Source organism: Schistocerca serialis, chromosome 7 (assembly GCF_023864345.2).
Source record: "Schistocerca serialis cubense isolate TAMUIC-IGC-003099 chromosome 7, iqSchSeri2.2, whole genome shotgun sequence".
NCBI lineage: Eukaryota > Metazoa > Arthropoda > Insecta > Orthoptera > Acrididae > Schistocerca > Schistocerca serialis.
This window is the reverse complement of record NC_064644.1, coordinates 212,809,554-212,828,012: the sequence shown is the minus strand read 5'-3', so window position 1 is coordinate 212,828,012 and position 18,459 is coordinate 212,809,554. Positions and strand designations below refer to the sequence as shown.

General features: G+C 43.9%; 1 protein-coding gene across 1 annotated transcript in view; it reads left to right on the top strand.

The window, feature by feature from the left end:
* Positions 1-16,989: 16,989 nt before the first annotated feature.
* The window catches only part of LOC126412238 (glutathione S-transferase D7-like), an 83,832-nt gene continuing 82,362 nt past the window's right edge, over positions 16,990-18,459 (top strand). The window contains exon 1 of the mRNA XM_050081730.1: positions 16,990-17,139. The gene's annotated coding sequence lies outside the window, so the exon portion shown is untranslated. The remainder of the gene's footprint in view (positions 17,140-18,459) is intronic.

The following is an 18,459-nucleotide window of genomic DNA, read 5'->3' as shown; positions in this document are numbered from 1 at the left end:
TTTTACAAGGTGGGCGTGGCATGTTCATCAGGCATACATTGTTTCTGCTGCAGTGTGTACTTTGCCAATAGCTCTCCATCCATAAAACCAACTAACATTTACTTCAAAATAATTATCTTTACACTTATCAGAATTCCAAAATGAATGAGTATATTTACAACTGGCACAATTAATAATAAGTTCCCTAGCTAGTTCATTTGGCGCCTCACTGTCTTCATGTAAACTAACTGGCACTCCACATATTTTACAACACACACATTCACATAACACACTTGTTAGGAAGTGTAAATCTATCAGAATATAACCTAACCTACCATTTACATCACTTTAGTTTTGAGAAAACTGTGTATCACAATGTTTAATTTTAATCTTCGAAGCATTAATCAGTGTTTATCTAGATATTGACGAATTTACTTGTATTTCATTGTCTGTAACTTCACACGCCATATGTTGAACACAGTGTTTCCCTTTATTCGAAAATCTACTACCATGAAACCCACGTTTCTTAAAAAACACTTCGTTTTGGCGTCATACTTTGCTTTTTGAGAGATTCGTCGCTTTTCCTCGCAAAAATGTTAGCATTTCGACATACTGCGCGTGTTTATACTATGAAACGATACGATACTGTTTTTGACGGTGCTACCAATACAAAAATTTAACTTAACCTCTATTACCGAGCAATCCACAGCCTTCTATATAAAAATTTACCGATTTTATTAGATTCTGAAGTAATGCACATAAAATTTTTAACATTTTCAATCAATGTAGATTATATTTAAAAAAATAAAATGAACTACTTCCCATGTGAGTTTATAAGTGATAATTCGGAAAATTGCAAATTTCATAATGAGATAAAAATGTGAAAAAATATTTTTTCCGTTCTAACTCCCCTTAAAGCGTCCAAGTGTCATGCACATGCGTGACTTGTATGCTGTAATATGGATCGCTATACAGAGACTAAGTCTACGGCGAACATACACTATGTGATCAAAAGTATCCGGACACCTAGCTGAAAATGACAAGTTCGTGGCGCCCAACATCGGTAATGCAAGAATTCAATATGATTTTGGCCCACTCTTAGCCTCGATGACAGCTTCTACTCTCGCAGGCGTATGTTCAATGAGGTGCTGGAAGGTTTCTTGAGGAAAGGGAACCCATTCTTCACGGAATGCTGCAGAGAGGAGCGGTATCGAGGTCGGTCGGTGAGGCCTGTCACGAAGTCGGTGTTCCAAAACATCCCAAAGGTGTGCTGTAGGATTCAGGTTAGGACTCGGTGCAGGCCATTCCATTACAGAGATGTTATTGTCGTGTAACCACTACACCACAGGCCGTGCATGATGAACACGTACTCGATTGTGTTGAAAGAAGCAATCGCCATCCCCGAATTGCTCTTCAACAGTGGGAAGCAAGAAGGTGCTGAAAACATCAATGTAGGCCTGTGATGTGATAGTGCCACGCAAAACAACAAGGGGTGCAAGCCCCCTCCATGAAAAACACGACCACACCATAACACCACCACCTCCGAATTTTACTGTTTACACTACACACGCTGGCAGATGACGTTCACTGGCCTAACCCACACCCTGCCATCGGATCGCCACATTGTGTACCGTGATACGTTGCTCCACATAACCTAATTCCAAAGTTCAGTCGTCCAATGTTTACACTCCTTACGCCATGCGAGGCGTTGTTTGGCATTTGCTGGCGTGATGTGTGGTTTATGAGCACGCACTCGACCATGAAATCCAAGTTTTCTCACCTCCCGCCTAACCGTCATAGTACTTGCAGTGGATCCTGATGCGGTTTCGAATTCTTGTACGGTGGTCTGGTTAAATGTCTGCCCATTACACATTACGACCATATCCAACTATCGGCGGTGTCTGTCAGTCGACAGGCGAGGTCGGCCTGTACGCTTTTGTGCTGTCCGTGTCCCTTCACGTTTCCATTTCACTATCACATCGGAAACAGTGGACCTAGGGATGTTTAAGAGTGTGGAAAACTCGCGTACAGACATATGGCACAAGTGACACCCAATCACCTGAGGACGTGCGAAGTCCGTGAGTTCTGCGGAGCGTCCCATTCTGCTCTCTCACGATGTCTAATGACTACTGAGGTTGCTGATATGGAGAACCTGGCAGTAGGTGGCAGCACAATGACCTCATATGAAAAACGTATGTTTTGGGGGTGTCCAAATATTTTTGATTACATAGTGTACGTTAAGACTCTATGCTATGATGTTGGCAAGTATGTCAGCTACAAACGGAAATGCCGTAACAGCTGAGTTTACAGATGGCATACCCGAATCTGTTAGGGCTCCAGTTGGTCTGCGTGCAACGCAAGTTGAATTCAAACCGTATAAGAATAGTTATATGGAAAATATTGCCGAGTCAAGGATAGGGCTGATGTAGTAAAAACAGACTGACAAAATTTTAACAAAAGTTGTTTATTTTCCACAGTCCTCAAAGTACAGAAAACTATATTAACAATGTATACAACTTTTATCAAAATATTTAAAATAATGAATCCTATATTTTACAGGTATTAACACGTTTTACTCCAGCAAACATATATCCGGCGAGACTAAAAAGCTCAGCTGTCAGAGAGGTTGCCTTAGTAATCCACACATTTTCAATGTCAGAGACACTTCACAATCTAGTTTTTGCTTTGTCGAAGAGACTTAGCACGTTTTTACAAGAGACGAAACTTAACAGTTCAGATGTTGCATTCATTGATACTGAATTTATTATGTGGAAAAATGCAGTCGCGATGGGAGAGGGGGCGGACTCTCTGCCTTCTACACTCCTGGAAATTGAAATAAGAACACCGTGAATTCATTGTCCCAGGAAGGGGAAACTTTATTGACACATTCCTGGGGTCAGATACATCACAGGATCACACTGACAGAACCACAGGCACATAGACACAGGCAACAGAGCATGCACAATGTCGGCACTAGTACAGTGTATATCCACCTTTCGCAGCAATGCAGGCTGCTATTCTCCCATGGAGACGATCGTAGAGATGCTGGATGTAGTCCTGTGGATCGGCTTGCCATGCCATTTCCACCTGGCGCCTCAGTTGGACCAGCGTTCGTGCTGGACGTGCAGACCGCGTGAGACGACGCTTCATCCAGTCCCAAACATGCTCAATGGGGGACAGATCCGGAGATCTTGCTGGCCAGGGTAGTTGACTTACACCTTCTAGAGCACGTTGGGTGGCACGGGATACATGCGGACGTGCATTGTCCTGTTGGAACAGCAAGTTCCCTTGCCGGTCTAGGAATGGTAGAATGATGGGTTCGATGACGGTTTGGATGTACCGTGCACTATTCAGTGTCCCCTCGACGATCACCAGTGGTGTACGGCCAATGTAGGAGATCGCTCCCCACACCATGATGCCGGGTGTTGGCCCTGTGTGCCTCGGTCGTATGCAGTCCTGATTGTGGCGCTCACCTGCACGGCGCCAAACACGCATACAACCATCATTGGCACCAAGGCAGAAGCGACTCTCATCGCTGAAGACGACACGTCTCCATTCGTCCCTCCATTCACGCCTGTCACGACACCACTGGAGGTGGGCTGCACGATGTTGGGGCGTGAGCGGAAGACGGCCTAACGGTGTGCGGGACCGTAGCCCAGCTTCATGGAGACGGTTGCGAATGGTCCTCGCCGATACCCCAGGAGCAACAGTGTCCCTAATTTGCTGGGAAGTGGCGGTGCTGTCCCCTACGGCACTGCGTAGGATCCTACGGTCTTGGCGTGCATCCGTGCGTCGCTGCGGTCCGGTCCCAGGTCGACGGGCACGTGCACCTTCCGCCGACCACTGGCGACAACATCGATGTACTGTGGAGACCTCACGCCCCACGTGTTGAGCAATTCGGCGGTACGTCCACCCGGCCTCCCGCATGCCCACTATACGCCCTCGCTCAAAGTCCGTCAACTGCACATACGGTTCACGTCCACGCTGTCGCGGCATGCTACCAGTGTTAAAGACTGCGATGGAGCTCCGTATGCCACGGCAAACTGGCTGACACTGACGGCGGCGGTGCACAAATGCTGCGCAGCTAGCGCCATTCGACGGCCAACACCGCGGTTCCTGGTGTGTCCGCTGTGCCGTGCGTGTGATCATTGCTTGTACAGCCCTCTTGCAGTGTCCGGAGCAAGTATGGTGGGTCTGACACACCGGTGTCAATGTGTTCTTTTTTCCATTTCCAGGAGTGTATAAACGTCTTGCACGGTTCACCTTTTGTATGTAACACTGTTTTCGGTGTGTGATAGATAGTGCTGCAACTGGTAAAAATGGAGTTCAAAAACTCGAGAAAAATGCATTAGATAAAAAAATCGAGATATGTTCAGTAATTGCGAGAAAAAGTTGAAAGAAGTTTGTCCTCTCACCTTTCACTAACGCAATGCCTATTTGCAAGAATTATTTCACAGTAAGTGCTCAAAAATGTCACTGACCCACTTCTATGCACTCTTTTATCCGCACATGGAATGATTTGTTACAAGAGAGAAGTATTTCAAATGTAATCTTCTAATACGCATTGAATCACGTTTTCATGCATTGTTGGCATGTCATGATTTCACTCTTCAGGTAACCCCACAAAAAAAAGACGATGAAAGATTGGCCATCTTGCCTGTCAAAACACTGGATTGCCTCTTCTGATCCACCAACGATCGTACAAGATATCTAATACTTCCCATGCCGCTACAGAATAATGTGCTGGACAGCCATCATGATGAAATCAGTTTGTGTCCCAAGTCCTAGGTAAGGTTTGCAGCTATACTCGAAGATAGTCCTCCAAGAATGTTCGACATTTATAAACAATTAAGGTGGCATCGATAACGAATGGACCAATGAGCCTGTCACAAATTATTCCACACCAGTCATTCACATTCCACGGACCTTGATGTTCAATGTAGGTTTTCCACATTTTATTAATGTATGTTTTATCGTATAATCGTACTATGTTTTGTGAAGGTTGATTTGTCGGAGAACAATACTCGAGCAAAGAAATGGAGCTCTCTATATTTGCTGAAGCGATCAATGGCAAAATGTGACCCAGTTCTGGAAATCATTGCCATGAACTTATTTATGGAGAGAAGTAAGAAACGGATTGTGTCTTCTACGGTTCAGAATTCAGCAAACGGTAGTCTGACTTATGCCCGATTCGCGACATAATTGCCGTGTCCTAATTATGAGTCACTGCGGCTAATATCGAAATTTCGTTATTTTCTCCAGAAACTGTTCTTCAACGGTTCCTTTTCCATGGCTGTACATTTCCCTACATCTACATCTGCATCCATACTCTGCAAGCCACCTGACGGTGTGTGGCGGAGGGTACCTTGAGTACCTCTATCGGTTCTCCCTTCTATTCCAGTCTCGTATTGTTCGTAGAAAGAAGGATTGTCGGTATGCCTCTGTGTGGGCTCTAATCTCTCTGATTTTATCCTCATGGTCTCTTCGCGAGATATATGTAGGAGGGAGCAATATACTGCTTGACTCCTCGCTGAAGGTATGTTCTCGAAACTTCAACAAAAGCCCGTACCGAGCTACTGAGCGTATCTCCTGCAGAGTCTTCCACTGGAGTTTATCCATCATCTCCGTAACGCTTTCGCGATTACTAAATGATCCTGTAACGAAGCGCGCTGTTCTCCGTTGGATCTTCTCTATCTCTTCCATCAACCCTATCTGGTACGGACCCCACACTGGTGAGTAGTGGAGGAGGATAATAGTGTTTAACGTCCCGTCGACAACGAGGTCATTAGAGACGGAGCGCAAGCTCGGGTGAGGGAAGGATGGAGAAGGAAATCGGCCGTGCCCTTTCAAAGGAACCATCCCGGCATTTGCCTGAAGCGATTTAGGGAAATCACGGAAAACCTAAATCAGGATGGCCGGAGACGGGATTGAACCGTCGTCCTCCCGAATGCGAGTCCAGTGTGCTGGTGAGTAGTATTCAAGCAGTGGGCGAACAAGTGTACTATAAACTACTTCCTTTGTTTTCGGATTGCATTTCCTTAGGATTCTTCCAATGAATCTGTCTGGCATCTGCTTTACCGACGATCAATTTTATATGATCATTCCATTTTAAATCACTCCTAATGTGTACTCCCAGATAATTTATGGAATTAACTGCTTCCAGTTGCTGACCTGCTATATTGTAGCTAAATGATAAGGGATCTTTCTTCCTATGTATTCGCAGCACATTACACTTGTCTACATTGAGATTCAATTGCCATTCCCTGCACCATGCGTCAATTCGCTGCAGATCCTCCTGCATTTCAGTACAATTTTCCATTGTTACAACCTCTCGATATACCACAGCATCATCCGAAACAAGTCTCAGTGAACTTCCGATGTTATCCACAAGGTCATTTATGTATATTGTGAATTGCAACGGTCCTACGACACTCCCCTGCGGCACACCTGAAATCACTCTTACTTCGGAAGACCTCTCTCCATTGACAATGACATGCTGTGTTCTGTTATCTAAGAACTCTTCAATCCTATCACACAATTGGTCTGATAGTCCATATGCTCTTACTTTGTTCATTAAACGACTGTGGGGAACTGTATCGAACGTCTTGCGGAAGTCAAGAAACATGGCATCTGCCTGGGAACCCGTGTCTATGGCCCTCTGAGTCTCGTGGACGAATAGCGCAAGCTGGGTTTCACACGATCGTCTTTTTTGAAATTCGTGCTGATTCCTACAGAGTAGATGGTTCAAATGGCTCTGAGCACTATGCGACTTAGCTTCTGAGGTCATCAGTCGCCTAGAACTTAGAACTAATTAAACCTAACTAACCTAAGGACATCACACACATCCATGCCCGAGGCAGGATTCGAACCTGCGACCGTAGCGGTCGCTCGGCTCCAGACTGTAGCGCCTAGAACCGCACTGTCACTCCGGCCGGCCTACAGAGTAGAGAATTCCCTCCCTAGGCCCGACAAGACGCCTCCTGAGACGCGGCAAGGTAGTAGTAGGCAATACACAACAGGCAATAACAATATTAATGTGGTAATAGTAAACCGCAGGAGCGTCTATAGAAATGTCCCAGAACTGCTCTCATTAATAAACGGTCACAATGCCCACATAGTATTGGGACAGAAAGTTGGCTGAAACCAGATATAAACAGTAATGAAATTCTAAACTCAGATTGGAATGTATACCGCAGAGATAGCTGTGAAACAACTTTGGAAAAAGACAATTAGTTTTTCGACCTTTAATCTGTCATCCTCTGTTTCAGTACCATTTTGGTCACAGAGTGTCTGGGCATTTTGTTTTGATCCACCTACCGCTTTGACATAAGACCAAAATTTCTTAGGATTTTCTTCCAAGTCAGTACACAGAGCTTTTCTTTCGGATTCACTGAACGCCTCTCGTATAGCCCTCCTCACACTACATTTCGCTTCGCGTAATTTTTGTTTGTCTGCAAGGCTTTGGCTATATTTATGTTTGCTGTGAAATTCCCTTTGCTTCCGCAGCAGTTTTCTAACTCGGTTGTTATACCACGGTGGCTCTTTTCTATCTCTTACGATCTTGCTTGGCACATACTCATCTAACTTAAGACAAAACTTTTGTGTTTAGCCGTCAAGTACTCTGAAATCTGCTGTTTGTCACTTTTGATAAACAGAAAAATCTTCCTACCTTTTTTATCTCTGCGGTATACATTCCAATCTGAGTTTAGAATTTCATTACTGTTTACATCTGGTTTCAGCCAACTTTCTGTCCCAATACTATGTGGGCATTGTGACCGTTTATTGATGAGAGCAGTTCTGGGATCTTTCTATAGACGCTCCTGCAGTTTACTATTACCACATTAATATTGTTATTGCCTGTTGCGTTTTGCCTACTACTACCTTGCCGCGTCTCAGGAGGCGTCTTGTCGGGCCTAGGGAGGGAATTCTCTAACTTAAAAAAAACCACATGTGCACTCCACACTGACTTCGCTACCCTTGTAGCCGCTTTCTGCGTGTAGTGCACGCCTGACCTATTCAGGGGGGCCCTAGATTTCTCCACCCGATAATGGAGGTCGAGAAATTTGTACCCCAGATCTCCGCAGAATCGTCTGAGCCTCTGGTTTAAGCCTTCCACTCGGCTCCTAACCAGAGGACCGCGATCAGTTCTGGGAACGAAACTACAAATAGTTAGCTCAGATTCCACCCCGCGAGCAAGGCTTTCCGCCTTCACCAACTCCGCCGACCGCCTGTACGAACTGAGGATGACCTCTGAACCCAGACGGCAGGAGTCATTGGTGCCGACATGAGCAAGAATTTGCAGTCGGGTGCACCCAGTGCTATCACCGCCGGCAGGGCCTCCTCCACATCTCGGATGAGACCCTCCTTCAAGCAGACAGAGTGAACACTGGCCTTCTTCCCCGACCTTTCCACTATTTCCCTAAGGGACTCCATCACCCGCCTCACGTTGGAGCTCCCAATAACTAATAAACCCCTCCCCCCGTGTGCGTGCTCGGACCTTGCTGAAGGAGCGGCCACATGTCCACTCACAGGCAGAGCGGGCGATGCCACACGGCCAGCCTCCACATTGACCCTCTCTCGGTGGAGAACTGTCGAATAACCCGACAAAAAGAAGTGCGTGTCGCACACTGTTTGGAGAATGTCGAGCATGAGGCATTACAACAGTATCAACATTCCTGCCACTTTCTCCATAAATGTAAACATTTTCAGTTTTCTCTTCTATCGTAATAGCCCGCACTTTAGCTAATAATGCACTCAGGTTATTAATAAAAGTATTGAAGAAATGAGGAACAACGTGCACATAATGAGATCAAGTAAAACAATGAATGAATGGATGTTCCAAAACCGCGAAAACTGAGTCGTTTGCCACAGACGTCTGTGTTTATGTTTTTGTTAATTTTTCTCGAGATAATACCGTTTTGGAAATAAGTATGTTATTTGTCGATTACAGTGCTATACATTACGCAATGACAGAAGTTTTACACACAAAAGTGACGTACACTCACGTTCAGAAAAAAACAGAGCACCTTGAACGACTAAAGATATGAAATTCATATTTACAGGACATGTGCACTAGTATGTTTTGCAGAAATTATGAGCATTTGAACCTTGTCGGACGGCGGGTACAAGGTCGACAGTGTGATTTAAGTAGATGTGCAGGATGGCTCTCAGACATACGCGCGAACCGTACCGTCAAATCAGTGAGTTTGAAAGAGGGCGCATTATTGGCATGATAACGTGTAATGCATATATTCGGAAAATTGCTGCTCACAGAAAAATTGCATAGGATTTTTCCTATTGTGCTGTTGGTACTGGTCTATGAGAACAGGCAGCCCTTGACCTTACTCTCTTCCGAAAACATATCAAAGACCAGAGCAGTGTTTTGACACACGTACTGTAGGAATGCCACATGTGGCGTAAATTTGATGAAAAAAGTATTTTGTAGGTAATGTATGTCGGAAGAAAGACGTATTAGTTACAGCAAGGGGTGCAGCTAATACTGAACTTTAGGAAGCTGCAACAGCTGTTGGTCCTAAAACACCAAGTGCACAGCCATTTGAAAAGCATGAAACTTTGAGAGTCTTCGACAACGCTCACAAGTGTAAAAATGTGTATCGTTGAAGAGCTGAAGCGTTATTTTTTCCATGCAGACACATTTTGACGTCAAAATCGTAAGTGAACAACAGAGACATAAAAAAGTATATCACACGATTATCACACCATAACAGCTGATACAAAACTATCTGCTCCCTGCGCAGCTTTGACGTCAGTCACACCAACGAGGCACAGCAAACTGACAATTAACTCACTGTACATTTTCAGAATAGGTGTCTGCCTGCTACAATGCTACGTTGGTTTGAAAGTGTGAATAGTTCACTGCAATGATAGTCTAATACATAGCGTCATGGCACTGCTAATATCTGCTAAGTTAACTGTGTCGTATTGGGTGTAGTATATTGCAGTTATCTATAGATTAATTGCAGCCAATGCCCTACTGTGAAATGCTGTGTGAAACTTCTCAGGGAACGGTCTCCGTCACATCTGGTATACTTGCAGATAGTTTGGGCGTAAGAATCGTTCAGTCTCATAGCTGAGGAATTCTGAGTCAATGATAGGAATTGGTGAAATTCTAGCACCACTACGCACAAATTTCTGTAACCATATGCTTGACAGTTACAGTGAGAGAGAGAGATCAGAGTGGGATAGTTTTCTTTTCTGTTCACGATGTTAGTAAAATATCAGTAGCATACTGTTATGTTCAAGCTTCAAATGCTGGAGTCCTGCACATCTCTACCTCTATCAAGGAGTTCGCTTTCATTGCATTGCCCAGTGAGACGTATATTTATAACAGTCGTCCGCAGCTCGTGGTCGTGCGGTAGCGTTCTCGCTTCCCACGCCCGGGTTCCCGGGTTCGATTCCGGGCGGGGTCAGGGATTTTCTCTGCCTCGTGATGACTGGGTGTTGTGTGATGTCCTTAGGTTAGTTAGGTTTAAGTAGTTCTAAGTTCTAGGGGACTGATGACCATAGATGTTAAGTCCCATAGTGCTCAGAGCCATTTGAACCAATTTTTTTTATAACAGTCATTTTTTGTAAGTGCAAACGATCACCAGCTGTGACAAATAATAAGGTGACAGCTTACCATAGGCATTGCTTAAACCAAAAGCATGTTTGAAATACACTGTGTACAGGATCATTCTCGAGATTTCCAGAGAATTGAAAGGTATATCACCAGTTACAAAGATGAACGTAATGTACTCGAGAGATTCAGTATCACCAACATATGAAATTGCATAAAACATATCAAATCGATACGATTATGTTCCTGAAAATCTTCTGCAGTTGCAGTGGAATCATTGTTTGAGTTTGAAAAGTACAGGAGAGAGAGATGGAAGACTTACATTTGTTGTAACAGTTCTTGGAAAATATCATGTACTGTAAAGGAAATGACATAGGAGACACTGCTAAGATGAATTAAAGAGATTTGTTTGGAGTACCTATGAAGTAAGCATGACAACGGATATGGAACAAAATCAGAAATGCTCTGCTAGGATCTTAACAGCTATGCATCGCCCAGATGAAAATGCAACAGTGTCGATTCACCTATTTAGCCATAAATTTCAATGGTTTTGAAGCAATATTCGTCGAAATCAGCATAAAACTGGCGTGAAAATTAGATGATTTGTTGTGTACATGTCAGCTGTTTCTCTTTACACATCCTAAGGAGACGACTGATGGTACGTGTGGGAAAAAAAAGCGCAGTGAAGCAGGACCTTAGGGATGTAAAAGTTCTGTGATATGGTTGTTATGTGGCGTTCACCGAGCGAGTAACTAGATTTGACTCTTCAGTACACATGTTCGCTGGTAAGGGAGCAGATCTGAAGCAGGAATTCTCTGGTTTACTTCAAAAAATGATTGATGTCGGTCTATGTTCACTGATTTCAACACAAAATTCAGTGTTGTCGGTTCTGTTCCACTCATAAATGGGTCTTCACTGGCCTTACGCAAAATGCACGTTCACAGCGGTATATCGTTCTGCAGTCTCCCCTTAAGTGTACTTCTGTACACTCCTGTATGCCCCAACACACTAGAGAAAGACACTGCGACGGCACTGCACCGAGTGTGCCTGGTAGTGCCGGCTCCTGTCTCAGTTCTCTGTGTGGACACCCATCAAGCGAAATTCTAAATTTAGAGTTCTAAAATTAGAGTGCGGACTTACATAATTGGTTACGTCGAGGTATACAGCCATGATCGGAGAACACATCTAATCTTATCACAAACTGATGACACGGTACCAACCTTTTCAGATTTGTACCATGTAGGAGGAAGCGGCCAGTCTGGGACATGAAGCCGTCGCTGACGTGGGACTGCGTCAAGCCATTCAGTGTGGTGCAGCGTGCTCGAAGCATATTGGCACTGAGTTATATGAGGGCAGCCGACCTGGGCTGACACCTGTGGAGCATGCACAACATTATACGAGTACCATCTTGTGGCGGCCACACGGCTGAGCGAAGTGCTGCAGTCGAATCCTTATCCATCTGGCGGCTGGAGACTCAGCAGCACTATGCTTGTTATTGATGCATCTAAAGACTGCAGAAGGGAGATGTTTGTTTGAATAAAGACGTAAGTGTTCCTATCATATTTATACTGCACATAATAGTGACAACCATACTCGTTGCATAGTCTCATCATTTCAGACTTGAGGCAAGTGATTTGTTTTGATTTTTCCCATCATTTTAAACACTTGTGTTTAAAATTTAAGGTAACTGGGATGGGTTAAACTGTTTAAATTGTCACCTCATAGGAGCAATTGTTTAAACTGTTGACAAGTGGGCTAGCAACATTTGCATTTAGGGCAGTGGGTTGACCTCGTGGAGTGTTTGTTCAAATAAAGACATAAACATGCCTATCCTTTCTCAGCAGTTGTTTAAGCACAGTACAAGTGGGCTTTTGGACAAGTCAGATTGAAACTTTGCGTGACAATGGTTTAAACTTCAGCCTAAGAGGAGAAGTTTTTAAACATAGCACTAACGGACTGCAAATTGCAGCAAGTGATATGCGTGAGGTCAGGGGAAAACTCAGAGGCCATCTTGAATTCTGTACTTAGAACAAGTAAACTGAAAGTCGTAACTGCTGTAAATAGTTCTGCAGGTTCCTACGCATCTGCGTAAATAATAGCTTTCTACCAAGTGGTTATAATGGAAGTGCGACTACCCACAGAAGTCCAGCGTGGGCAGTAGTTCTCGTACGACAGCGAAATTTGGAAGATACGCTGACGTTTTAATGCGGAACCGATTTACGCTGGAAAAAATTGCTTCCAGTTTTGGCCATCAGGTGCTAATCTGGCGCTATAGCTGCAAGAAAGACGTCTCGAAATGTTTGTGTATGTGATGAATTAGAACGAAATTTTTCTATATGTGATGAATTAGGAACGAGACATGGGTATAAAAGGTCAAACAAGTGAGAAAGGTATTATATTGATTTTATTATTAACTGCCAGTTACACAGTTTGTTCGGTATGAGCACCAGAGACGTCGACGATACGCTGCATCCATAAAACGACGTGATCTGCAGCTCCTCGCAGCAGCTCCGGTGGAATCTGAGCTATGTGTTCCTGTACAGTGGTCTTCAGATCAGTTAGATGCTGAAAGAGTCCCTGGTAAATACCCCCCAGAGCCCTCAGATCAGGTGATCCCGCTGGCCATGCATCTGGAAAACATCTGCAGAAGGATGCATTAAGCATATCTTTCACTGGGCGAGTGACAGAGGGTGTTGTTTCATTTTGCTTCAACACAATGGTTTCCTCGCAGTTGCGCTCTTCCAACGTAGGAATCAAGGTGGCGCACCCGACAGGGCCTCTGGGTGTATTCTCTTCAAAGAAGAACGGACCGAGACTAAATATGCTTGTCACTTCACTCCACACAGTCACATACGACGAGTGGAATTGCTCTTTGTGCATAACACGTGGATTAACAGGACCCAAATTTCGGCAGTTCTGTGTATTTGCTGCACCTTGTAGTGTAAAATGTGCCTCGTCACTCCATAGAATACTGCCTGGTCACATGTCGTCAACATTGATCCGTGCCAGAAAACAAAGAGCAGATTGAGAATGTTACTATGGATCTTAAGGTTTCAGTTACTGCGCTGTGTGGATCTTGTGCAGGCCCCAGTAAATATAGGCCGCGAAACTTACCGTACTGTTGACCGTGGTATGGGTAACTCTCGGGCACCTGCTGCACGGTCAGTTACAACAACAGAAGCATCGTCAATGTCTTTACTAGATTTCCTACCAAGCTCACACGTTTTCAGATTGCATTATCATCTTCGTTAAACCATTTGATGACATCGGGCCTTTCTTCAGACCTTTCAGAAGGTGATACTCTCTCAATGCAGCACTCTAATTGCTGCCGTTCACGTAATACAGTTCCACTAACAGCACACAGTCTCTCTTCGTGATAGTCGTCAATCATGTTATAGCTTGCCAGATGACTGTGTGGATGTCGTACTCTCATACGAACAGTGTACAGTGCTAGATTTGATTCTGGTGACCAAAACTGTAACTAACTTTTTTCCAGCAAAAATCGATAGATATGCATTAGCACATCTACCACGTTTCGCTGCCATACGATTGTTACGTCTTACCATAAACTTCATAAACACAACAGATACACATAATGGAGACTTTAGTCGTCAATAATACATATTCCCTCACTGTTTACAACAGTCTGCCAATGATGAGGTAACTTTCGATTCCGTGACGGTAGAAATCACGTGGTTTTGAGGCAAAGAACTCGTTGAGCCATATTCGGAGCGCATTTTACTCCTCAGGGAAGCAACTCTTAGTACACTACACCTTCTCTGTTCCACCGGATGCATAAGATTATGTTTTGTGAATGCGTGCAGGTCATTGTACAGTGAGTTGCTGCTCAACCATTCCTTTCTTTTCCTTGCGTTAGCATAAAGACCCCATTTCTCGTCACCAGTAATGACACTTGGTAGGAATGGTCGGTGTTGTTCATGAGCCAGTTGATGACGAACAAGGTAACTTTTGCGATTTTTGCTTAGAGCATGCGATACACTTACACTCGAGCCTAGCGGTCTAAGGCGCTGCAGTCGTAGACTGTGCGGCTGGTCCCGGCGGAGGTTCGAGTCCTCCCTCGGGCATGGGTATGTGTGTTTGTCCTTAGGATAATTTAGGTTAAGTAGTGTGTAAGCTTAGGGACTGATGACCTCAGCAGTTAAGTCCCATAAGATTTCACACACATTTGAACATTTTTGAATTTTTACACTCGATTTTTTTAAGCTTCCCCATTGCATGCAATTGTCGCACTTTGGTGCAATGGTCTCATTTCATCGCATTTGCCAGTTCTCGAGTACACTGATGTGGATTGTTGTGGATTAATACGATCTTCATCTAACCGCAAAGGTCTTCCTGAATGTGGATGGCCATTAATATCAAAACAATCCTCCTTAAAATGAGAAAACCGTTTGCTTTCTGTGTTCTGTCCACTGGAATTATCCCCATACACGACGCCAATGTTTCTGGCTGCCTCTGCTGCTGTTAACCTTCTACTGAACTCAAACAGAAGAACATGTCGGAAGCGTTCCGATTTCTCCTCTTGGGACTCAATTTTCTATGGTCCATAGTGAACTACAAATAAAAAATAGCAATCGATTAATAATCGATTAATAATATGAACATGCAAAAAAAAAAGAAAAACGCTATGAACTTATGCACCAACCTAATATAATCACCTGGTACCTGCATAAGGAAACCATGTTAAGTGGTTTTTGATGTCGCTGAAAGTAGATCAGTTGTAAATAGCAGTCAATTTCAGAGTGGTTACTTCCACTTTGTCCTAGCTTACAGAGACCGCCATCTTGATTTCTGATGTCATAGAGCTGTGTCAGTATCCGTGGTCAGCCATCTCAAATTGTTTGTATTTCACACCAAAAGGATATTACACCATCTTGTATATCCCGCTAATTTGTACTTAGGACAAGAATCCTACTTCAGTAGTTAAATCAGAGGAGTTGGGAGAAACCTCTAGCACCTTTGGCTGTTTTGAATCTCCCATCACGTTTTTTACATAGGGGCAAATGGCCTATTAGGAGAAATCTGACAACAGCACAGATATCATGAGAGGGTGGGGGGTGAAATACAATGACGTCGTCAATGACGTCATAGGGGAGGGGTGATGCGATGACGTCGTCGGTGATTTCGTAGGGAAAGGGGGAGGGTGTGCGACATCCTTTATTCGAGAACCGACTCAGGCTGCTTGGGACCAGGTTTGTAACCAGTGCGTTGCCCTGATTAAGACTCTTTTTGTGTACGTAATTACTCCCATTCCAATGGATGTGACTGCCCTTGTTAATGTTGCACATCATGACAAGAAACAGCATGTCGCTCACAGTCCGCAGTTCGTGGTCGTGCGGAAGCGTTCTCGTTCCCACGCCCGGGTTCCCGGGTTCGATTCCCGGCGGGGTCAGGGATTTTCTCTGCCTCGTGATGACTGGGTGTTGTGTGCTGTCCTTAGGTTAGTTAGGTTTAAGTAGTTCTAAGTCCCATAGTGCTCAGAGCCATTTTTGTCGCTCACAGGGAACTGAACGCCGGGTATAAATTGATTTCATCACGCCTTTATAAAATGTGATATTTCCGTGAAACATTCGTCTGTTCTGCATAACTCAGAAGTAAAAGTGTTACCATTCGTTCCTCAAAGTTTTAAAACGAGGTCTGAAAGTCAAAAAGCACTGATGTTAAATGTGCGCATGATGAACTGAAAAAGAGACATTTCCATATTTTAAAATGATTTGTATTGTGTTACAACAGGCAGTAGGTTTCTGTAATAAACATACAGCAAAATTTTTATGCGCTAACGTATTATTACTTGTCGATAACCCCGTTTTGGCATCTTGATCTATTTATTAAGTATTACATTGTACACACAGACACACATTACATACAAGTAACAAAGCAATTCAGAGTGTGCATTCAGCAAACAAATGCTCTTGCGCTTGTTAATTCTTAAGCTTTGGATCTCAAACAGCTTTGAATGTCCTACGACATTCTTCCTTCATTACCCAAAGGGTAAAGGATACAATTTCATCGTTTAGGTGTCAAAGTGATTTACCTTGAACATAATAAGTGGATAACTATCAACGACTGAGATGCAACAGTTGTTGTGTGCTGCATTAGAATCTTGTTTTTGGCTCATGACACATTTTGAGGCTCACAAAATGAGTAACACCAAAAACTGCAATTTTAGAATCTTACCCGCTATTTGAAAAATTGGGGACACTGACGTCCCAGCGTGTAATGTATTTCGCACGCTTCTACAAGTAACATTAGACGATTAGCTTACTGTAATTTACCAGGACCTTGGCAGTAGGACTGGCAGACAGTGATGAGGAGTCTTACATAAGCGCTGCTTCGGAAGGACACGTTGTTCCAGGGACGTATACGGTTCGTTTGTAGCCGACGCAATTTGTCCAACGGCCGGACGACAGCTGCAGCCGCTGTTCGTGTTATGTCGGCAAGGCTCGGGAATTTCCGCCAGATGGACCACTTATCTTCCCGGCGCCGTCGCCGCCGCTGCCAGACAGCTGCACCCAGACAACGTGCGCTCCACGCTGTTACATTGTTCGGAGTCATTTACGTGTCACGTAAGTCATTTGTACGCTTTTCCGTTTATGTGGAATATTCTTCTTCTTCTTTTCCCTTTACCTGTTTGCCTTTTGGGTCGGCATTGTTATATTATTATAGTACTTGGGGCACCGGGCATCGCTCAGGGAGTTGATATGAGATTGTGTGGTAGTTGGAAAAAAGGATAAGCTTTAAAGTGTAAGAGGTAAAAAAAAATTATTGGAAACATTATAAGTATTTACAATACTTGTTTATAAACAACATTTTTCATTTTATTATCCTGGGGATGTATGCACAAAATGTTCTGATTTCCTACTCGAGAGCAAGCTACTTATAGTTGACCGTGAGAGAAGCAAAAGTCTTTCAGGTTGATGCCGCAATATTTTAAAGTTTGTCCTTGCGCTTTGTTAGTTGTAAAACTGTAGGCTAATTTGATTGGAAATTGCAGTGTCTTAAATTGGAATGGCAGTTCAGTAGAGACTAGTGGTGTTCTGGGGGTAAGTAGTTTATGCCCCTTGTTCTTTCCACTCATAAGTTCGGCTTCGATTACGTTATTCGATAGCTGTTTGACGATCACCCTGTTCCATTACTTGTCCGCGTCTGCTCTTCTCGTGGGGTGATTTTTTCGTGGCTAGCTTGAATTCGCAGTCTTTTATTATAAGATTGTGTCGCAGTTCTTGATTCTTCAATCCCTTCATTTCGTTATTCTTCGGTTTCTCTACTTCTCGCGGTGCTCATTCTCGTTCGTTGGGAAATTAAATGGGCACTGCGCTTTTCGTGTGTTTCGTTTCTTCGTTGTTCTTTTTGTTTTCGCCGTTTTGCTTCGGACCTGGCAAGATCTCCTCTTTTACGATTGGGCATTGTCATCCACTCACTGCACCACTTTGTCGGTTCATCCCTTCTTCACTGATAAGAAACTGATGTTCGAACCCACGACGGGTCTTGCTATATATATGCTTGCTACTGACCAATGGGTATGTTCCGCAATGATGTAAGATGTTCCTGGATGTTTCCAAACATTCTGGAATCTTTCCAAATATTTCAGGCTATTCCCAAACATTCCAGAACAACCCGTCTCATTGTGGAACATTCCGAAACATTCTGGAATGTTCTACAAATATCTAGAGGGCGAAGCTTCCCAGCCCTTATATCTTCAAAAGCACGCCCTTCAGATAAAAATGGGAACCTTCTCCGTGGAGGGGGTAGAGGGCTACCACACTATGTAACTCCCTTGATCGTACCGGCTCTCTTTTCTGAGTTTTAGCGGCACGCACGTTGTATACTTACTTTTATAGTGTGTATTGATATTCCCTGGGACGAAATTTGTGTACTCCATCTTC